Source organism: Pristiophorus japonicus, chromosome 8 (assembly GCF_044704955.1).
Source record: "Pristiophorus japonicus isolate sPriJap1 chromosome 8, sPriJap1.hap1, whole genome shotgun sequence".
NCBI classification, from domain to species: domain Eukaryota; kingdom Metazoa; phylum Chordata; class Chondrichthyes; family Pristiophoridae; genus Pristiophorus; species Pristiophorus japonicus.
The window spans coordinates 59282486-59303257 of NC_091984.1; the positions used below are offsets into that span (position 1 = coordinate 59282486).

The 20772-nt window shown below is 48.1% G+C and overlaps 1 protein-coding gene and 1 long non-coding RNA gene across 4 annotated transcripts in view; one reads left to right on the top strand and one right to left on the bottom strand.

Annotated features, from left to right (window-relative positions):
* pik3r3b (phosphoinositide-3-kinase, regulatory subunit 3b (gamma)) overlaps positions 1–20772 on the bottom strand; it is a 743508-nt gene that overhangs the window by 210188 nt on the left and 512548 nt on the right. The window lies entirely within an intron of this gene.
* The window catches only part of LOC139268539 (uncharacterized), a 137292-nt gene that overhangs the window by 8453 nt on the left and 108067 nt on the right, over positions 1–20772 (top strand). The window lies entirely within an intron of this gene.

Genomic DNA, 20772 nt, shown 5'->3' on the forward strand with positions numbered 1-20772 from the left:
GTGAAGAAATGTTGGATTCTGAAACAAACAAACATCATGGGCTCGATTTTAACTCCCGGTTAGGAACGGGGCAAAGTGAGTGTCCGGCCTGTTTACATTAGCCAGCCGCATGCCAACTCCTCGAGCAAAACAGCTGGGAAGTTGCCAGGAAGCAGCTGCCTGGCCGTTAAAATCGGACGGCATGTGTCTGCCAGGGGAATGGTCCGCAGTGCAAGGTAAGTTCTCCAGGAGGGGAATCCAGGTTGGGGAAGGGTGGAGGAAGCCCTGAACAGCGGAGGCCCAAGGTTTCCTTGCGGAGCACTGCTTCTCCTCTGTGGCTCACTCGGAAACGTGTAATGTTCATTAAAAGAACAACTCTCCTCTTCCGGCTCTGGTGTTGTTCCTGGCAGTTTTTGCCTGGTGGGAAAGCCACCACTATTCCCCCCTCACAGGACTCAGGTTAAAACAACAGATCCGGCCCCGATGATATCATCAGAGCTCCATCTGCATATCTAAAGAGGACACCACCGGTTGAAGTTGTTTAATATTTGTGGCTTTGGCGTAGTGCGAAAATGCCTGTTTTCCAACTGTCTGTTTATTTACTAACCTAGTGTGACCAAAGAAATTAATTCACTTCGGCAGTGAAAAACGTGTTTTTAAAATCAAAATGTCTGAATCTGTGCCGAATTGAGGATGAGGGAAAAGAGCAAGAGAGAGAAAGAAGAGAAGGGAGAATGAGGGAGAGGAGAGGGCAAGTGAGAGAAGAGGGAGAGCAAGAAGAGAGATGACTACAGCAAGAATGGCACCTGGTCCAGTAAGGCCACTTTCTTCACAGCATCGGGTCACTTTGCAACCTACTGCTGGAAGGAAACTGGCCGTTCAAAATCTGCTGGTTCCCACTTCAGCCTTCTTTAAAGTACTGCACACCTGCTTCTTGTAGACATACAGTAAATTGGTGGCACCAGAAATTACAGCAGGTGATGCCACCTCCCACCATAATGTCCCATTGAAGGTGGGTAGAAACAGGAAGTGCCCGCTCCAGGAAACCCCAGTGTTGTGGAGGAGGCCCATTATACATTGGTCCGCCTCCAGAATCCACCTTCGCCGGCCAGCTTTGCACAAGAGATGCCCCCAAATCAGTGTTATTTTTAGGGGCCAGGGTCTCACAATTATGACTATTTAAAACATTATATGATTTTTAAAAAAGAATGGTTAATTTTAAAAGGACAATATCCACAGCTTCATACTTTCTAGCTAGATAACTGGACAGCAATCAGGAGCGGGATCCCTGCAGATTTTTCCTTTCCCTGGCCCAGGGGCATTGAAGTGAATTGTAGCGCCATCTTGCCTGGGATCAACTAATTCAACACAAACCGGTAAACTTTCCAGTCTATGGCCTGAATTTTGGTCCAGCCCATTTTTCAGCGCACTTACCGGAGTTGCGCCGCTTTTCTCCGTTCCGAAGTGCACTGAAAAATTTCCTTCCCACTTTGGCCGCTGTCCGGCCTCTTCCCTGTAGTTGCGCAGCGTGGCCAGTCGAGTCGGGGGAGGAGCCAGCGTTCTGCGCTGAAAACTGTGCCGGGACAGTGCACAGTAGCTCCTCGCCCTCAGCCTCTCCGTTTGCTTGCTGCAGTCTCTTCGGTGCTTTGCTTGCTGCAACCACTCTGTGGGCCCCGATGCCGGCCAGTTGAATCGCTCCTCACCCCCAGCCCAGGCCGAGTGGCTTCCCGGTGCGATTTCGAAGAGATTGATTGCACCGGGAGGCCACTCTGCCAGGGCTAGGGGCGGGCGGGCAGGAGAACTGATAGGAATCATCGGCAGGCAGAAGCACTATCAGTTCTCCTGCCCGCCTGCCCCTAGCCCAGGCCGAGTGGCCTCCCGCACCGGCTGGCCCGCTGCCTTCCCAAGCCGCGTTTGAAGATGAAGGTAGGATTTACTTCAATTTTTTATTTCTTATTGAATTCTTATTGCATTTTGTTTGCAAGGTTTGGTGGTTTAGGTGCAGGCAGGTCCTCTCTGCTTCCCGCCCCTATCCCAGGCCGAATGGCCTCTGATATACCTACCTGCGCCGATTTCTTTAACTTTCCGCAAGCGTTTTCTGAACTGGCCACATACACTGGCCTAAGTGGATTTGGAATAACTATTAGCTGGCCAAAGTTGCCTAAATGGGCAGAACTGGATTAGGTGGCTGGTAACGCCCCCTTTTGAAAAAAAAAACAAAACTAAAAAAATCAGAACTACCTCAGTTACACTGGTGCAAATTGATTGGGGAAAATGGGGATTTTTAAGTTATGCCAGAAAAACCAAGTTACTCCAAAAAAAACGGAGCAACTCCTGGCTAAAACTGAGCCCATATATATGTGGCACTTACCAATAAAGCCACAGGGACTTGACCAACCACTGCACAGCAGGAGGGGCGAAGAAGCGGCAAGAGTTTGTAGACGGAAGTGACTGGGGCCCAGGAGAGGCGTGAGTCTGGGGCCTAGAAGAGGCGAGGGCCCAGGGGCAGCATGAGCCAGCCCACACTGCTATATGTGTGCTCATTAGGCCCATGCAACAGAGTTGGTCTTCAGTCATCTTGGGTAATCCTTGCCACTGGACCACGACCTAGCTCTGTCAAGCCCGTGTGGTGGCTGGTGTGCAACGGCCATCACACGTTAAAAAAATCCAAGCACAGGCATCTTCCACCCTCCAAGATGCAGTTCGGGATCTGGAATATTAGATCCTTCATTGAAACACCTGTAAACTCATTCCTTTTTGGCGTGGAAGCAAGTCATCCTCGCTTTGAGGGACTGCCTATGATGATGATGATGTTTCATACTTCAACAAAAATGTTCAAAAAGCAACATACAGTGATGAACAACAAAAAAGAAATTGATGTTAAAAGTTAACCATGTGTTATTTGAATAATTTTTTTGAAAATGGCATGACAGGGAGACTTCTCCTTTAAAGTCTTAGAAAATGCTCTGATTTGGTGATGTGAATGCTGCAGATCATCAACCTTGATGTCCAAAATAGAACAATGTCCTGATATCCTTTAGATATCAGAAAGAAAGCTAACAGCTATAATTATAACCGCCAAGCACAGGCTCTGAACCTGCGGCCCTGCGTCCAAAGGGTCTCCATCTTGAAAAAATGTTTGGCAATCAGCTGAGTCAACAAGTAACTTCAAGTGTGTTAATGAATAAAATAGACCAGGAAATGTCCCAAATAGTCTGAAGGCTGTGCTGGTACCTCAGCGCTGTTGACTTCTCAGGATGCTCATTAAACATTACCCTTCTCTATATGTAAGCTTATAAAAGTATCAAAACTGAGTAGAAGGCTTTGCATTTTGGGAAGAGTACAACAGAATGCCAACAAATGATATACAACTTCTGAAGGTTAACAACTTCTCCCTGGTTGACTGAGCAAGTGTATCCAGCAAGCAGCTGACCCATATAGACAAAGAAAGTCCTAAGTTTCAACCCAGCCAAGTTAGTTGGTCTCAGCCTGGGCATCAGTGGAGTGCTACAATTAACCCCAATGCCTCCGGGTGCCAGAGGAAAAATAAGGTACAGCTACCACTCTTGATATCCAGTGACCCCAGCGGGAAGTTGGGCTTTTACTAATATCAAGCACCCACATAACTGTACTCCAACATGAATCAGTGCTTCAGAAAAGGAGAGTCAAAAGGGAAAAGAGCAATGGGGATGGGAATGTTCAGCAACCTTTGTCGCAGCGAAGACCCAGATTTAAGTGACATAATAGTACACATTAACGTCCTCACGTCCTGTGCTTATGAACAAATAAGAAAACATTTGTCAACATCCCACTTCCGCCCATGAGCATGATGCTCTTCTAATACAAAACAGGCTGAAGAGAGATTAATACAAAACAGAAAAAAACAAGAATATAACCAGAAACTCCTTTGGGTTGAATGTGCTTTCTCCTCATCAACAGAGACACTACATTGAAGCAGTGAACAAAAATATATTCTCTTGCACTGCCGCTGGAGACTTGGCTGTGGTATCAGGTTCCCTCAATTATTTAGACCCATTTAATCTTAACACTCAACACATGGTACTGCTGTCCCTCTCCTATGACAGCCATCTTATTAAAGCCAGAGCGTGCAGACTGAAGAAGCTCGAAAGACCGTGCTGGTCTCTCAGCTCCTTTGATCTCTCTGAATGCTACCTAAACATCACCCGTCTCCACATGTCAATTGATAAAAGTGTCAAAAACTCAGGAGCAGAAGCTTTCGTTTTTAGAAAATAGAACAGAAAGCCAACAAGAGAGCAACCGGATTTAAAATTCTAGTCCTCTTTTACAAATCCACAGAATTTCACAGTACTGACGAAGGCCACTCAGCACACTGTCTCTACCAAGGCCTTGCTGGAAATGAATTCCTTTGCCCTGCTCTCTTCCATTGCTTTGCATCATCATCTGCTTAAGATGTTTATCTGCTGTTCCCTTAAAATATACAACAGATTCTGCCTCAGCTGCTCACTCTGTCAAAACATTCCATGCTCTAATAACTCTGTCAAGAGATGTCTCTTCTAATCTTTCTCTTCTCATTTAGTGACAATTTAAAATGACCCTCTCATCACTGATTCCCCAACCAAAGAAATAGTATTTTGTTATTCACCTCATTAAAACCCTTCACAATTTCAAAAACCTATGCTAAATTTCCTCTTAGCCTTCTGTGCTCCAGTGTAGCTTTATCTGCCTACATTCATACTGTCAAGGAATTATGTATTTGAATCCCTAGGGCTTTCTGTTCTTTCACAAGCTTCAGCATCTTTCCATTGAGGATATATTCCTATTCCTTGATTTTCCTCCCAAAATGTATCTCACACATTCACATTAAAGGGGATTTAAGGGGAAGCGAGACACACATGAGGGAGAAAGGAACAGAAGCTTATGCTGAAAGGGTTAGATGAAGAGGACTGGGATGAGGCTCGTGTGGAGCATAAACATCGGCATGGATCAGTTGGGCCAAATGGCCTATTTCTGTGTTTTCATTCTACATAATTCGATGTAAATTGCATGTCTTTTCCATTACCCAGTCTATGTGCTTTTGAAATCTCTTCTAGTTCGCTACTGTTTGCCAAACCCCTTCCTTTTATGTCAAAGTTTGATACCATGCCCCCATATCCAAGTCCAAATCGTGTAGATATAAAGAACAAAAGTGGACCCAGCACTGACCTCTGGTGTACAGAACTTCCAATCCTTTTCCAATCTGAGCCACACCCCCTAAACTTAACTCCTTGTTTTCTGTCATCCAACTTTCTTCCTTGCTGGGCTAACAAGGCAAGAGAATACACAATAAATGATAGGATATTGAGACGTGTCGAGGAACAGAAAGACCTTGGAGTGCATGTCCACAGATCCCTGAAAGTAGCAGGCTAGGTAGATAAGGTGGTTAAGAAGGCATATGGAATACATGCCTTTGTTAGCTGAGGCATAGAATACAAGAGCAGGGAGGTTATGCTTGAACTATATAAAATACTAGTTAGGACACAGCTAGAATACTGTGTGCAGTTTCCACATTACAGGAAAGATGTGATTGCACTAGAGAGGGTACAGAAGAGATTTCCGAGGATGTTGCCAGGACTGGATAATTTTAGCTATGAGGAAAGATTGGATAGGCTGGGTTTGTTTGAGGAGGCTGAGGGGAGATGCATATCCAAGTACTTTTTAAATGTGGTGAGGGTTTCTGCCTCTACCATCCTTTCAGGCAGAGTTTCAGACCCTCACTACCATCTAGTAATTTTATACACCTCAATTGTACACCGCTGTCTGGAGTAAAAATAAAACGGAGAAGGTGGCTCAACCATGGCTAACAAGGGAAATTAAGGATAGTATTAAGGCCAAGAAAGAGGCATATAAATTGGCTAGAAAAAGCAACAAACCTGAGGACTGGGAGAAATTTAGAATTCAACAGAGGAGGACTAAAAGTTTAATTAAGAGGGGGAAAATAGAGTATGAGAGGAAGCTTGCAGGGAACATAAAAACGGACTGCAAAAGCTTCTATAAATATATGGAGAGAAAAAGATTAGTGAAGACAAACGTAGGTCCCTTGCAGTCGGACTCAGGTGCAGTTGTACAGGGCCTTAGTGAGGCCTCACCTGGAATATTGTGTTCAGTTTTGGTCTCCTAATCTGAGGAAGGACGTTCTTGCCATTGAGCGAATGCAGCAAAGGTTCACCAGACTGATTCCAGGGATGGCTGGACTGTCATATGAGGAGAGACTGGATCAACTGGGCCTTTATTCACTGGAGTTTAGAAGGATGAGGGGATCTCATAGAAGCGTATAAGATTCTGACGGGACTGGACAGGTTAGATGCGGGAAGAATGTTCCCGATGTTGGGGACGTCCAGAACCAGGGGACACAGTCTTAGGATAAGAGGTAGGCCATTTAGGACTGAGATGAGGAGAAACTTCTTCACTCAGAGAGTTGTTAACCTATGGAATTCCCTGCTGCAGAGAGTTGTTGATGCCAGTTCATTGGATATATTCAAGAGGGAGTTAGATATGGCCCTTACGGCTAAAGAAATCAAGGGGTATGGAGAGAAAGCAGGAAAGGGGTACTGAGGGAATGATCAGCCATGATCTTATTGAATGGCGGTGTAGGCTCGAAGGGCCTAATGGCCTACTCCTGCACCTATTTTCTATGTTTCTATGTTTCCAATTGGATATGCACTTGAAGTGCCATAACCTACAAGGCTACGGACCAAGTGCTGGAAAATGGGATTAGACTGGATGACCTTTTGTTGGACAGACCAGATATAATGGTAAGTACTGCAGGGACTAGAATACGGCCAGGGTGATCTCCTGGACTAGTTTCGATCGCCTGAATGGGTCGGAGAGGAATTTTCCCAGATTTTTTTCTCCCTAAACTGGCCTGGGTTTTTATCTGGTTTTTGCCTCTTCCAGGAGATCACATGGTTCCGGTTGCGGTGAAGTGTAGAATGTTTTAGTATAAGGGGTGTCGCAGTTGTGGTGAGGCGGATTGGTTGGGCTGGGTGCTCTTTGCCTTTCCGCTATTGTTCATAAGTTTAGATGTAACCTTTAGGGCTGCTGACCAAGGGCCGTGTGGCTCTTTGTCGGCCAGCGTGGACACAATGGGCCGGAATGGCCTCCTTCTGCACTGTAAATTTCTTTGTTTCTATGTTTCTGTGCCGGAAATTCTATGATTTCTAGTTACACCATATGCCTGAATTTTTGGAAATCCTCTCTTAAACCTCTTCACTTGTCTCCCTCCCTCCCCACTTTTAAAAACACGTCCCAAAAGCCATTGTTGAAGCAAAGTCCATAAGCTCTTGAAAGAGAATTGGGTTACTTGTAAAAGAGGAATATTCAAGTACAGGAGAGTGGGGCTCATAGAAAAAACAGTAGCGTAGATCGAATAGGCTGAATGATCTGTTTCTATGATTCTATGGTAACCCATCAACCAAATTTTTGTTAACCTCTCCCAATCCTTTTGCAAAGGCTCAGTGTCTCTTTTTTGTGATGTTTTTAATAGTAAATGAACTATATAAATGCAAGTTGTTGAGTAAATTAATTTTGCTTGAACTCCTATTGATTCCGAATTGCTGTTCTCAATTACCTCACATGCAATGTGATTTATATCTTTGTATTGTGAGCTTGGCAAACAATATTTTCATTTTTTTTTTCTAAGGACATTTAATACAGTATCCCTTTAACATCAAATATCTGTGCATGTTATTTCCTGCCTTTGTTTAAAAGCACCAATTACAATGTATTGAAATACACTGAAGTTGTATTTTTCCATCAGCCATCTGCATCAACAGCTTGATGGACAAGCTTCTTTTTCTACATAATTTCCAGATGTTGCTCATAGAATTTCTAAGCTCGAAGCAACTTACTGGGGCCGAAAATGCCCTCCGACTGAAACGGGGCGCACCTACCGATTTTGAAGGGTGCCGTCTGTGCCAATGCATGGGGCGAACAATCCTGAGAAATTCTGGTCTTTGTGGGTATTTTTGGAGCGCAGGCGGAAGTGGAAGTGCAGTCGGTTCAGAGTGGCTAACGCTCCTAGTCATCAGCACCTTCAGTTAAAGGGGAGGGCCGATGCGAACTCTGTAGCCACTTTAATGGCAAACACTGGGCCACCAGGGAGGGTTTCGGCCGGGCCAGCGGCCTGACTCCCAAGAAGGGGTGCCAGGCTGCCTGTTGGCGGCCCGGCCAAACCCATGGGCATAACTTTCGGCTGACTGCCCTGACAATAAAAAAATAGAGTCGCCTTTAAGGGCGGGGCAATTTCGGAGCGGGGGGGCGCTGCCGATCGGTAAGGCGTCGTTGCATGCACGACGTGCTGGGAAAACAGGCAGTGCCCTACACCGTTCCAAAACTTGGGGCTCAGTTTTCCACATGGGTGATTTTTGGCGCAGTTGAACAGGTTCGTACAATTTTCTAATGGCCCAAATGCGACAAAAAAGAATCCAAGTTTCGCCGGAATTAACTTTGAATTTGGAGCAGTGCAGATTGGCCTTAAGCTTTGTGGGTGGAACTTAAGGCCTGTGCCAAAAACTGATGTTGCTAGGGTAACGCAGGATACTCAGGAGGGCTGAGGTTAGAAACTGAAAAAGGGCTGAGGCTGGGCTGGAAACTGAAGCCATTGCCTTACCGGGCCGAAAGGACCCCGCACGGTGAAATTTGTGAAAGAAGAAATTGGTGTCTGACTAAGGATTTTGTGGAGCTAGTAGCCCTGGATTCCAGCTGTCATGTATTCTACATGGCTACTGTTGGTGCTATCACAAGGGGTGCCACCAGACGGCACAGCAGTGGGAGACTTGTTGGTTACCTGTACAGGTGTGCCTGGCCTAGTATAAAAGGCAGGCCACCAGGTGTAATCCTCATTCTGGAGTTATCAATAAAGGACTAAGGTCACTACAGTTCAAGTACAACACACTGCCTCGTGGAGTCATTATAGAGCATCTAAGGACACAACAATTGATGACGAGATTGCGAACTTTTACGCGAAAATGGCTACCCTTGGTATGTTGTAGCAGTTCACTGATGGTGATGATTGGGACTTCTTTGTGGAGAGGCTCTAACATTTCTTCACAGCAAACGACCCGGCCACACTGGCAGGAGACGACCCGGCCACACTGGCTGATAAGCGCAGAGCTATCCTGCTAACCAGTTGTGGTTCCACCGTCTATGGTCTCATCAGGGACTTGCTGGCACCAGCAAAGACAATGATCAAGACATACAAGGAGCTTGTAACCCTGATCCCAGGAGCAACTCAAGCCCAAGGAGAGCATCCTCATAGCCAGACACCGGTTCTATACCCACTGACGGCCCGAAGGCTAGGAAATCGCGAAATACGTCGCAGACCTCAGGAGGCTGGCGGCACCGTGCAAGTTCGGCAACCACCTCAACGAAGCGGGACATTTTTGTCACTGGAATTGGCCATGAGGGCCCTCTTCACAAGCTACTGTAGGCGGATACCACAGTCACACTGCAGAAGGCCATCTCTGTGAGCCAGTCATTCATGACCTCGACCTGCGGCTCTAGGCAGATATCTCACCCTCAAGACTCAAACCCGGCAGGTACTGTGCACAGAGTGGCACCATTTAGAGGCTGGACTGTAGAGCGCGAACCCTCTCAGAGAAGAGAGAACAGGTCCACGAGTCCCTTAACTCAGAGTCCGTCGAGGGGGGGCTAATCGAGTAGAACCATGCTGGCGTTGCAGTGGGAATCACAGGGCTCATCAGTGCCGCTTTAAAGACTATGTTTGCAAAGGCTGCAGCACAAAGGGCCACCTCCAGCGAATGTGTAAGAGAAATAGGACTCACTGTGTCGATGAAGAGGCTACAGATGGCCATGAATCCAGCTCGGATTATGAATCAATAGGCAGAGAGGCAGCCCAGCCCCATGGGGAGGTACATAGCATGTTTACCTGCACCACCGAGTGTTCCCCGCTGAAAATGGAAGTCGAGATAGATGACGTTCCAGTCTTCATGGAAGTGGACACAGGGGCAAGCCAGGAAGCCTTTGAGAGGCTATGGGACAATCAAGCTGAACGACCCAAGTTGGTCCTGGTTCAGGCAAAGCTGCGCACCTACACCGATGAAATCATCCCAGTCGTTGGTAGTGCGGATGTAAAGGTACTCCATGATGGCGCGGTGCACAAGTTACCTCTGTGGATTGTTGCAGGTGATGGACCAACGCTACTCTGCAGAAGGTGGATGGAGAAGATCTATTGGAAGTGGAAAGACATCACCCCTCCAGCGATCGACGTCCTCTGCACTCAGAGGCAAAGCAAGCCCTCACCTGAGGGTGGACCCGGCACCGGAGAGCAGACCAGCACGGCACCTGAGACACAGACTGCTCAGCATGACTGCGTGGAGATGATCCAGCTGAGACAACCCGAACGCACCTTCCAGGCTCCAGTGGCAGGACTCCAGAGGAAGAAAATTGGATTTGGAGGCGACTTCTCAGCTTCAGAGGCAGAACCCGGGGAGAAGAGGATCACCGCAGTCGACATCGTGGATGGAGGAAAGATGGCGCCCAAACCACGAGGCGATGCGCTGAAGAAAAAGATGGCCGTGGCCAGACCATGAGGTGCAGCGCTGATGGAGCAACACATGGCACCAAACGGAGAAGAGGATTGGGCTAAAGAAAGCAAGGCTCTCTTAAAGGAGATCTGCAACCCACAACAATTAAAGGGACAGTTCCACACACTTAAGCAATGTAATAGCAACTGTAAGTCAAGAGACAAAATGTGTATTTGATCATATAAAATGTGTAAGTGATAATCTGAATTGTGTACATGCAACCAGCGAGGAAAAGTCGCTCAATCGCGATCGGACCCATAGAGTGTCCAGCATAAGTAATGAAAAGTTGTGCGATGTAGGATTTCAACTGCACGCAGCCAATGCAGCGGGCAGACATCCATTGGGAGCACACAGGTCCAGCGAGCTACCCAATGCTGCAGCCTGTGTCCCGGGAACCAGAGTTATGCAGCATGGAGTGTGGCCACAAGCAGCCGACACACACGAGCTGCAGAGCAAGCGACCTCAGCAGGGCAACGGCACCGGTATCGATACCCTGCCCCTGATCGGTCCCACCTCTCAGGCACTCGATGGCACCAACTGTCATGAGCCTGAAAGACCAGACTGTGCCAAAGCGCAGTCCCCAGACCCTATCGCCACCTAGGCCATACCCGTAAACGAAGGTTCACCCACCACAGTTTCCCCAAAGGGGACCGGGACCAGCCAGGATCCCAAACCAAACAACGCCCAGGCCAGCAAGTCAGCAGTTCCCTGTGCACTGCTAGATGACAGCTCCTCAGGAAACAGCAGCAGTGACCCAGGGCACAAAGAAAGGACAGGGAGGTCACAGGCACCTGTGAACCGGCTCAACGCTAGAGACCACGGCAACAGCCCCAACCAAGAGCAGACAACTCGAGCCAACCGGGTTCCCACTGCCAGCACTGGGCACTGCGCCCCCACCAGACTGCAGAGACACCACCCAGCAGCTCTGGAACTAGTCTGTCCTTATGCACCGGTCTCTGCATCGATAAGGTATCTCACCAGTCTAATGTACTTGTCTCACAACGGAACCACAAATGTAATGCAAACCTGTTTTCCTGAACTTGAATGTAGATGAATGCTATAAGCCTCCGGCATAATTTATATGTGGGGCGGGGGGCGAATGGTGTGGTCAGGAACACACACACAAACAGCAACCACCAACACTCTACTGCACCAACCACTCACCCTAGATTGAAACGATCTGCCAAGGGTCAACCAGATAGAGCCGACATAGAGCTAAGCCCAGAGCACAATCAATGCAGAGGCGATTTGCACTAAAGGCTCAAGGGGGAGTGATGTCACATATCCTATATGGCTACTGTTGGTACTATCACAAGGGGTGCCACCAGAGGGCACAGCAGTAGGAGACTTGTAAGTTACCTGTACAGGTGTGCCTGGCCTAGTATAAAAGGCAGGCCACCAGGTGTGATCCTCACTCTGGAGTTAACAAATAAAGGACTAAGGTCACTACAGTTCAAGTACAACACACTGCCTCATGGAGTCATTATTAGTGCATCTAAGGACACAACACCGGCCACACACAATGCAGTGATGAGAACTCAAATAGTCATACACAGAGAATGGAACCTTCAACTTGTCCTGAGGACAGATCCCAATAACAGATGGCTCTGAAGGCAAGTTCTGAGTTTTCATGAAAGTCTGATTAAATACTTTATCTTCCTTTTGGCCTGGGATGACAGCAGGCCGGCCCGCACCTATCCGGGCGGAAATGACCCACCTCCCCCCCCCCCCCCCCCACCCCACCGACCTGCACTGTCTTCAGCCTCCCAGTCTGCTTCCCCACCTCTAGCCCTGGCTGAAGGGCTTGCCGGTGCGTTCTCCCACCCCTAGTCCAGGCCGAGTGGTCTCCTCCCACCCGGTCAAAAGCTTCCCCCACCCCCTCTCCCTCCCCCCACCCCCTCTCTTCTTCCCCCACCTCTCTCTTCCCCTCTCTCTTACCTTTCCTGCTACTGCTGTCCGGGCATCTGCTGCACTTACCTGTGCCGATTTCTTTAACTGTCCACAAGGGTTTTCTCAAGTGGCCACATACGCTGGTCTAAGTAGAACTGGAGCAACTATCAGCTGGCCAAAGTTGCCTAAATGGACAGAATTGGCATAGGTGTCTGGCAATGCCCCCTTTTGAGAAAAAAAAACTCATTAAAAAAAAATGTTGCTGCAAATTGATTGGGGAAACTGGGGATTTTTAAGTTAGGCCAGAAAAAGCAGCCTACTCGAAAAACACCAGAGCAAATACTGAGGAAAATTGAGCACTATAGGAGGGTAACGTACAAAATGGTGGCTGTAAAGTCCTTACTCTACAGTATGAAACCACACGAGGCACATTCTGGGGACAACGTCACTCTGTGACCTTAACTCTTTATTCACAGGACTCCAAAGACGATGACCCTGCGTAGGACCTCCCTTTTTATACCTGTGTGATCAGGTAAGGAGTGTCTCCCACAAGTTCACCCCTTGTGGTCAAGGGTGCGCATCCATGTTGAGTGTATACAGTAATACAGTGGTGTTACATTGTGGTTACATCACCTCCGCCCCCGCCCCCGCCCCCCCCCCACCAAAGTCTTATTGGGATCATAGGTTTAGTCTTTCAGGTGGTCTGCGCTCCCTCGTGGAGCGCCACAGTTGGGGCTCTGGTTGTTGGACACTGACGTGAGTATCTGTCACCTGTGGTGATTCCGGCCTGTCCGGGCTGACCGCAGGGACTGTGCATTCTTCTGATTGCTCTTGTTGCTCGTTCACTGGCAGTATTGTGAGCTCCATATCATGGTCTTCTTCAGGTTCCTCCGTGTCGATGCTGAACCTTTTTTTCACTTGGTCCAGATGCTTATGGCATATCTGATCATTGTTGAGTTTTACCACGATGGCCCTATTCCCCTCTTTTTCAATTACAGTACCCTCAAGCCATTTGGGCCCCATGGCGTGATTGAGGATGAATACAGGATCATTTATTTCTATACATCTCCCCCTCGAATTACGGTCACGGTACTCGCTTTGTGACTTGCGCTTGCTCTCAACGATGTCGGTCAGGACTGGGTGAATGAGGGACAACTGAGTTTTGAGTGTCCGTTTCATTAGTAGCTCTGTGGGCGGGACCCCCGTGAGCGAGTGCGGTCGGGTTCTATAGGCCAGCAGGAGACGCGATAGGCGGCATTGTAGGGAGGTTCCTTGAATCCTGAGCATACCTTGCTTAATGATTTGGACCGTACGTTCCGCCTGGCCATTGGAAGCCGGCTTGAACGATGATGTGGTTGATGCCATTGCCCGACATAAACTCTCGGAATTCGTAGCTTGTGAAACATAGGCCATTATCACTAACCAGGGTGTCCGGCAAGCCATGGGTTGTAAAGATCGCACATCGGCTTTCCACGGTGGTGGATGATGTGCATGAATTCAGAATGTTGCACTCGGTCCATTTTGAATACGCATCTACCACAATAAGGAACATCTTACCCATGAACAGGCCCACGTAGTCAACATGAATGTGTGACCATTACCCAGCTGGGCACATGTCGTGCACCTGCGAACACAGTGTTCCAGGTTTGAATCAATTCCAGCCACCAAACGTGTGACCGGGCAATGGCCTTCATCAGCACAATGCCTGGGTGCTCGCTGTGGAGTTCCCTGATGAATGCCTCCCTGTCCTTCTGGGGCATAACTACCCGGCTGCCCCATAGTAGGCAGTCGGCTTGGATGGAAAGCTCATCCATCCGTCTGTGAAATGGTCTGACCTCCTCAGGGCATGGTTCGTGTACGGGCGCCCAATCCCCAGTCAGGACACATTTCTTAATCAGGGGTAGGAGGGTAACCCTGTTAGTTCAGATTTTGATCTGGCGGGCTGTGATGGGGGAGCTTGCGCTGTCAAAGGCATCGATAGCCATGACCATCTCGGCGCTTTGCTCCGCTGCCCCCTCAGTGGTGGCCAGTGGAAGCCTGCTGAGCGCGTCAGCGCAATTTTCAGTGCCGGGCCGGTGCCGAATGGAGTAGTCATAAGCAGCCAGCGTGAGAGCCCATCGCTGTATGCGAGTTGATGCGTTGGCATTGATAGCCTTGCTGTCTGACAACAGGGATGTTAATGGCTTGTGGTCCGTCTCTAATTCAAACTTCCGACCAAATAGGTACTGATGCAATTTTTTTACACCATAGACACATGCAAGTGCTTCCTTCTCGACCATCCCATATCCCCATTCTGCTTGAGAGCGCGACCTGGAGGCATAAGCCACAGGTTGTAGTTGACCCTCAGCATTGCCCTGCTGCAACACGCATCCAACCCCATAGGACGATGCATCACATGTCAGAACCAATTTTTTTACAGGGGTCGTACAAGGTCAACAACTTGTTTGAACGAAGTAGGTTCTGCACCTGATCAAAAGCCCGTTCCTGACAGTCCGCCCAAAACCAATCGCAGCCCTTACGCAGGAGCACGTGTAGCGGCTCCAACAACATGCTCAAGTTCGGCAGAAAGTTCCCGAAATAGTTCAACAGTCCCAAGAATGATCGCAACTCCGATGTGTTGCAGGGCCTGGGTGCTCGTCGAATCGCCTCTGTTTTGGATTCGGTGGGCTGAATCCCATCTGCAGCAACTCTCCTGCCCAGAAACTCAACCTCAGGAGCTAAGAACACACATTTAGACTTCCTGAGTCGCAGGCCTACCCGGTCCAGTCGGCATAGCACCTCCTCCAGGTTGTGGAGGTGTTCCTCGGTGGTTCGACCCATGATGAGGATGTCGTCCTGGAATACCATCGTTCCTGGAATGGATTTAAGCAGGCTTTCCATGTTTCATTGAAAAATCGTGGCCACTGATCGAATGCCAAACGGGCACCTGTTATAAACGAACAGTCCCTTGTGCGTGGTGATGGTGGTCAGTAGTTTAGATTCGTCGGCCAGTTCCTGGGTCATATAGGCTGAAGTGAGGTCCAACTTGGTGAACAGCTTGCAGCCTGCCAGCGTGGCGAAGAGGTCCTCCGCTCTTGTGATCTTTTAGGGACACACGATTGATGGTGGCCTTGTAGTCACCACAGATCCTGACAGAGCCATCCGCTTTTAGGACGGGAACGATGGGGCTCGCCCAGTCAATGAATTCAACAGGTGAGATGAGGCCTTCTCTCAACAGCCGGTCCAATTCGCTCGCGACCTTTTCCCACATCACATACGGCACAGCTCTGGCTTTGTGATGCACAGACCTGGCGTCCGGGGTGATGTGTATCCTTACTTTAGTGCCTTTGAAAGTCCCGACATCAGGTTGGAATAGTGAATCAAATTGTTGTAGGACTTGTGAGCACGAACTTCGCTCCACAGATGACATTGCGTGAACATCCCCCCATTTCAGTTCATCTCGGCTAACCAGCTCTTCAACAGTGCGGGACCATTGCCCGGGACAATCCAGAGCGGCAGCCGATTCACTAACCCATTGTGTGTGACAGCCAACATTGCACTGCCGAGCACCGGAATGATTTCTTTAGTGTAAGTCCGTAATTGTGTCTCAATACATGCTAATTTGGGTCTACTAGCTTTAAGTGGCCATAGCTTCTCAAATTGCTGAACACCCATGAGTGACTGGCTGACCCCAGTGTCCAGCTCCATGTGTACTGTGATACCATTTAATAAAACCCTCATCATCATTGGTGGCGTTTTGGTGAATGAACTGTGAGTATTCGCCACATGGACCCGCTGAACCTCGGCGTCCATCGGTTTGCCCCAAAAGTCATCCTGCCTCAAAGAACCCTCTTCTAATCCATCCACCTCATATATTAGTCTGGTTGCAGACTTCCTGTACATTCGAGCTAAGTGGCCACTGAGATTGCAGTTTCTGCAGGCAAACTGTTAAAATCTGCAAGATCTAGCTGAGTGTTTTCCCCCATATCTCCAGCATGAGTTAAAGTTTCCATTGTTGGGAACAAAGGGACTAGGGCCAGGCATTCCATGCTGACTGTCCCTTTGACTGCTCTTAAGTACCCTATTGGTGGGTGTCAATGGCCCCACCCCGGGCCGCATTGTCCCTTGTGATGGCTTGAATGTCCGTTCAGCCTGCCATTATCTCTGTTGAAGTCCTACCCTGGGGTCTATTGCTGCCTGGGGAGTGTCGGACTGCCCCTGCCTGCCTGTGGGGCTCTGAGTCGCATTGATGATGTTGACTCCCTGATCCATTGCCGCATTAGAGGCAGAATTGCGCGCATATATTATTTTCGTCTCTTCCTCCCCCGCCATGAAAGTTTGAGCCATCAACGCCGCCGCTTCCAAGGTCAAATCCTTGGTCTCAATTAAGTTGCGGAAAATTCCCGCATGACCGATGCCCTCAATAAAGAAGTCCCTGAGCATCTCCCCCCTGCAGGCATCTGTGAACTTACAGAGGCTGGCCAAACGCCGGAGGTCTGCTACGAAGTCCTGTATGCTCTGTCCTTCACGGCATCGGTGGGTGTAGAATCTGTGTCGGGCCATATGTATGCTACTCGCCGGTTTGAGGTGCTCCCCGATCAATTTGCTAAGTTCTTCTTTTGTCCGCCGGCTTTTCGGGTGCTAGTAAGTCTTTCATGAGCGCGTAAGTCTTTGGTCCGCAGCTGTTCAAAAGGTGAGCCCTTCGCTTGTCGGCCGCTGTATCCCCCAGCCATTCTTTCGTAACGAAGCTTTGCTGAAGCCCCTCGACAAAATCCCTCCCAGTCTTCCCGAACACAGTACTGTTTCTCTGTGCTACCGGTGGCCATTCTCGTGGATCGTGAATTTCCGTTTCTTGACGCCAATGTAAAGTCCTTACTGTACAGTATAAAACCACACGAGGCACATTCTGGGAACAAGGTCACTCTGTGACCTAAACTCTTTATTCACAGCAGTCCAAAGACGTTGACCCTGCGTGGGACCTCCCTTTTTATACCTGTGTGATCAGGCAAGGAGTGTCTCCCACAAGTTCACCCTTTGTGGTCAAGGTGTGCATCTAGGTTGAGTGTATACAGTGATACAGTGGTGTTACATTGTGGTTACATACATGACAGTGGCTCCCTCCGCGACGACTCCGTGGCTAGCCCGCACCAACCTGTGGCCGCCACTTTCAGGCGGCCATGGGCCATATAGAAAGGGGCAATTTTGGTCCCTCTAACTTTTGGCTCTGATTTAAATTAAATCACATTTCTAATGACTGCCAAACCTGTGCCCCAGATACACTGCTATCTCTGCTATTAGTAAACTGGTAACACACTGTGTTTGATGCATTTACTTTCATTTTCCTTGCCAGTTAGTACATTTTACCATCAATAAATACAGCAGATGGATTTTTATATAACAGCAGCTGCACCAAACTTAATTCTAGACAGGCCCCTTCAGACAAGCCGCTCTCAGGTCCAGTTCCTATCCTGCATCAGCGGCAGGCAATCTATATAAATGCATTTCAAGCATCTCAGCTCCTCACAACATTGTACCCAAGACTGGCCAACATAGGAATCGTGACGCATGGGGGATCGTGGATGTAAACCTACGTCCTCCCATTCCACGCTGGCTGGTGCGCCATTATGTCACTTCAGCAATGTTTTGTGTAAACATCCTTTAAAGAGTCATGACACCATTTAATAAAATGTGAACACTTCCTCTGTCTACTCCAATATGTTGAGCTTTCTTATTTGAAATAAAGCCATCAGAGGGGCAATAATTCAAAATAATAATTGTTCATTTTCAAAAGATACATCTAGCGGGTCAGTGAAAAATATCAGCGAATAAATATGTTAAGATTTGTCCATTTTAATTAAAATATACTCTTTTATCATTATAAAAACATTTCTGCTGTGTGGGTGGGATAATGAAGATTTCTTGGTGGCTAGGTAACGATGATGCTAGAATATTTGTGTTTCAACTGAAAGACTTCGAGGAGAGATAGGGGAATCATTGGAATGAGACGGTGGTAGGAAGGGAGGGTAGTGGGAAGGAGAAGGAGTAGGGACATGATGGGAGCAAGCAGGTGGAGGAGGGAACTGCTGATATTCAGAAGAGAGAGAGAGAACATAAAAGACAGAAGGAAGGAATTAGGGAGAGAGAAGCAGGTAGAAGATGAGACAGGAGAGAAACATCATAGGCCGTCATCATCATCATAGGCAGTCCCTCGAAATCGAGGAAGACTTGCTTCCACTCTAAAAATGAGTTCTCAGGTGACTGAACAGTCCAATATGGGAATTACAGTCTCTGTCACAGGTGGGACAGACAGTCGTTGAAGGAAAGGGGTGGCTGGGACTGGTTTGCCGCACGCTCCTTCCACTGCCTGCGCTTGATTTCTGCATGCTCTTGATTTCCGATAAGACTCGAGGTGCTCAGCGAGTTCCTGGATTCACTTCCTCCACTTAGAGAGGTCTTTGGCCAGGGACTCCCAGGTGTTGGTGGGGATGTTGCATTTTATCAAGGAGGCTTTGAGGGTGTCTTTGAAATGTTTCCTCTGTCCACCTGGGGCTCGCTTGCCATGTAGGAGTACTGAGTAGAGCGCTTGCTTTGGGAGTCTTGTGCCAGGCATGCGAACAATGTGGCCCGCCCAGCGGAGCTGGTCGAGTGTGGTCAGTGCATCGATGCTGGGGATGTTGGCCTGATCGAGAACACTGATGTTGGCGCGCCTGTCCCCCCAGGGGATTTGCAGGATCTTACGGAGACATCGTTGGTGGTATTTCTCCAGCTATTTGAGATGTCTACTGTATACGGTCCACGTCTCAGCCAGACAGGAGGGCAGGTATCACTACAGCCCTGTCGACCATGAGCTTGGTGACAGGTTTGAGGGCCTGATCTTCGAACACTCTTTTCCTCAGGCAGCCGAAGACTGCATTGGCACACTGGAGGCGATGTTGAATCTCCTCGTCTATGTCTGCCCTTGTTGACAATAGGCTCCCGAGAGAGAGGAGAGAAACAGTAACACGATGATAACAGAGACAGGTAAGAGACGGTCCATATTCTCTGACTTACTGTGTGCAACACCATGGGAGATCCACAATAAATAATGAAAAGTCTTGTGACAGCTACACTTTCTGTTGTCATGCTTACATCCTGTAGCACTTTCCCCATCATATTTCATTAATAACAACCCTGTTGTCATGAAACAGAGTATCTTCTGACCCATCACAAGAGATTTCCTAATTATAGGAAGATAATGGAATTATGGGCATGACTTCAGGACTCTAATCTCACACTGGGTACAAATGACAATGGCAAACAGTTTGAGGTTCTTCACTGTAGGAATTTATGGTGTCATCTAAACCCCTTGATGACATTACTACCTGGTCATCACTCCCAGATAGCTATTGTTCTCTGTATAGAATATATAAAGCAGAAAACCACTGCTTAGATCAATGCTACAATTAGCAGGAATACCCCGAGTCACATTTTCAAGATCGCGACCACTGGCTCACTGGATCGGTCATATAATACTAGGCCTGGGCCAGATTTTCAGCTTTCGGGTTTTTTTCGGCGAAAACGGTAGTGATACGTGAAACTTACCGTTTTCACTGCACTACAGTTTTTAGGCCGAATTTTGGGGTTTTACATCTGCGCCAGGTGGTAAGGGGGGGGGGCGTTGCACGAGGAATCGCGGCGCAGAAGCGTGAGTTTTTCTAAATTTAGTCTAGGGCTGGGAGCTCTGTGAGAGAGGCCTTGGGGGCGGGCATTCCCCCAAATATTCCAAAAACTTTTACAAGACACTTATCTATCGAATCGCTGAAAAAAATTAAAAAATAAAATCTTTAACTTACCTTTTTTGCTGGTTTTCATACTTACTGCTGCTGGCAGGGCTGCACCGACAGGTTTGATCTGTGGTTATTCTGGGCGTGGCGTACGGGCCCGGAGAGAGCCGAAAGTCCAACGCAAACACAATCCACGTCATTGCACATCGTGCACCTCTCCCCGGCAGTATTTGAAAGCGCGCCGCAAACAGCGACCCGAGGATCCTGCCTGGGCTTTGCAACCGAGTTTTCGCCACAGAGGGTCAAATCGCAGCGAAAACACGGTCGCAAACTTCTCAAAAGTCCGGCCCAAGGAATATATTAGCTTTTATGTAGGGCTGGTTATCTGGTATTGAGTTAAAAGCAGGTCGAGTTTCACTCATTTGTTTTCTTTGGACATAATTTCATTGATCAAATTCCAGTTTGGTTACTCACTTGGATGTATTCATTTTTCTATAAAGTGTTGAATGATTTTACCAAAATTGGCAATATTTGCCAAACTCTGAAGGATCTGTCAATTCCTGAAACTTTTAAAAGGATTTGATATTTTTGACAAG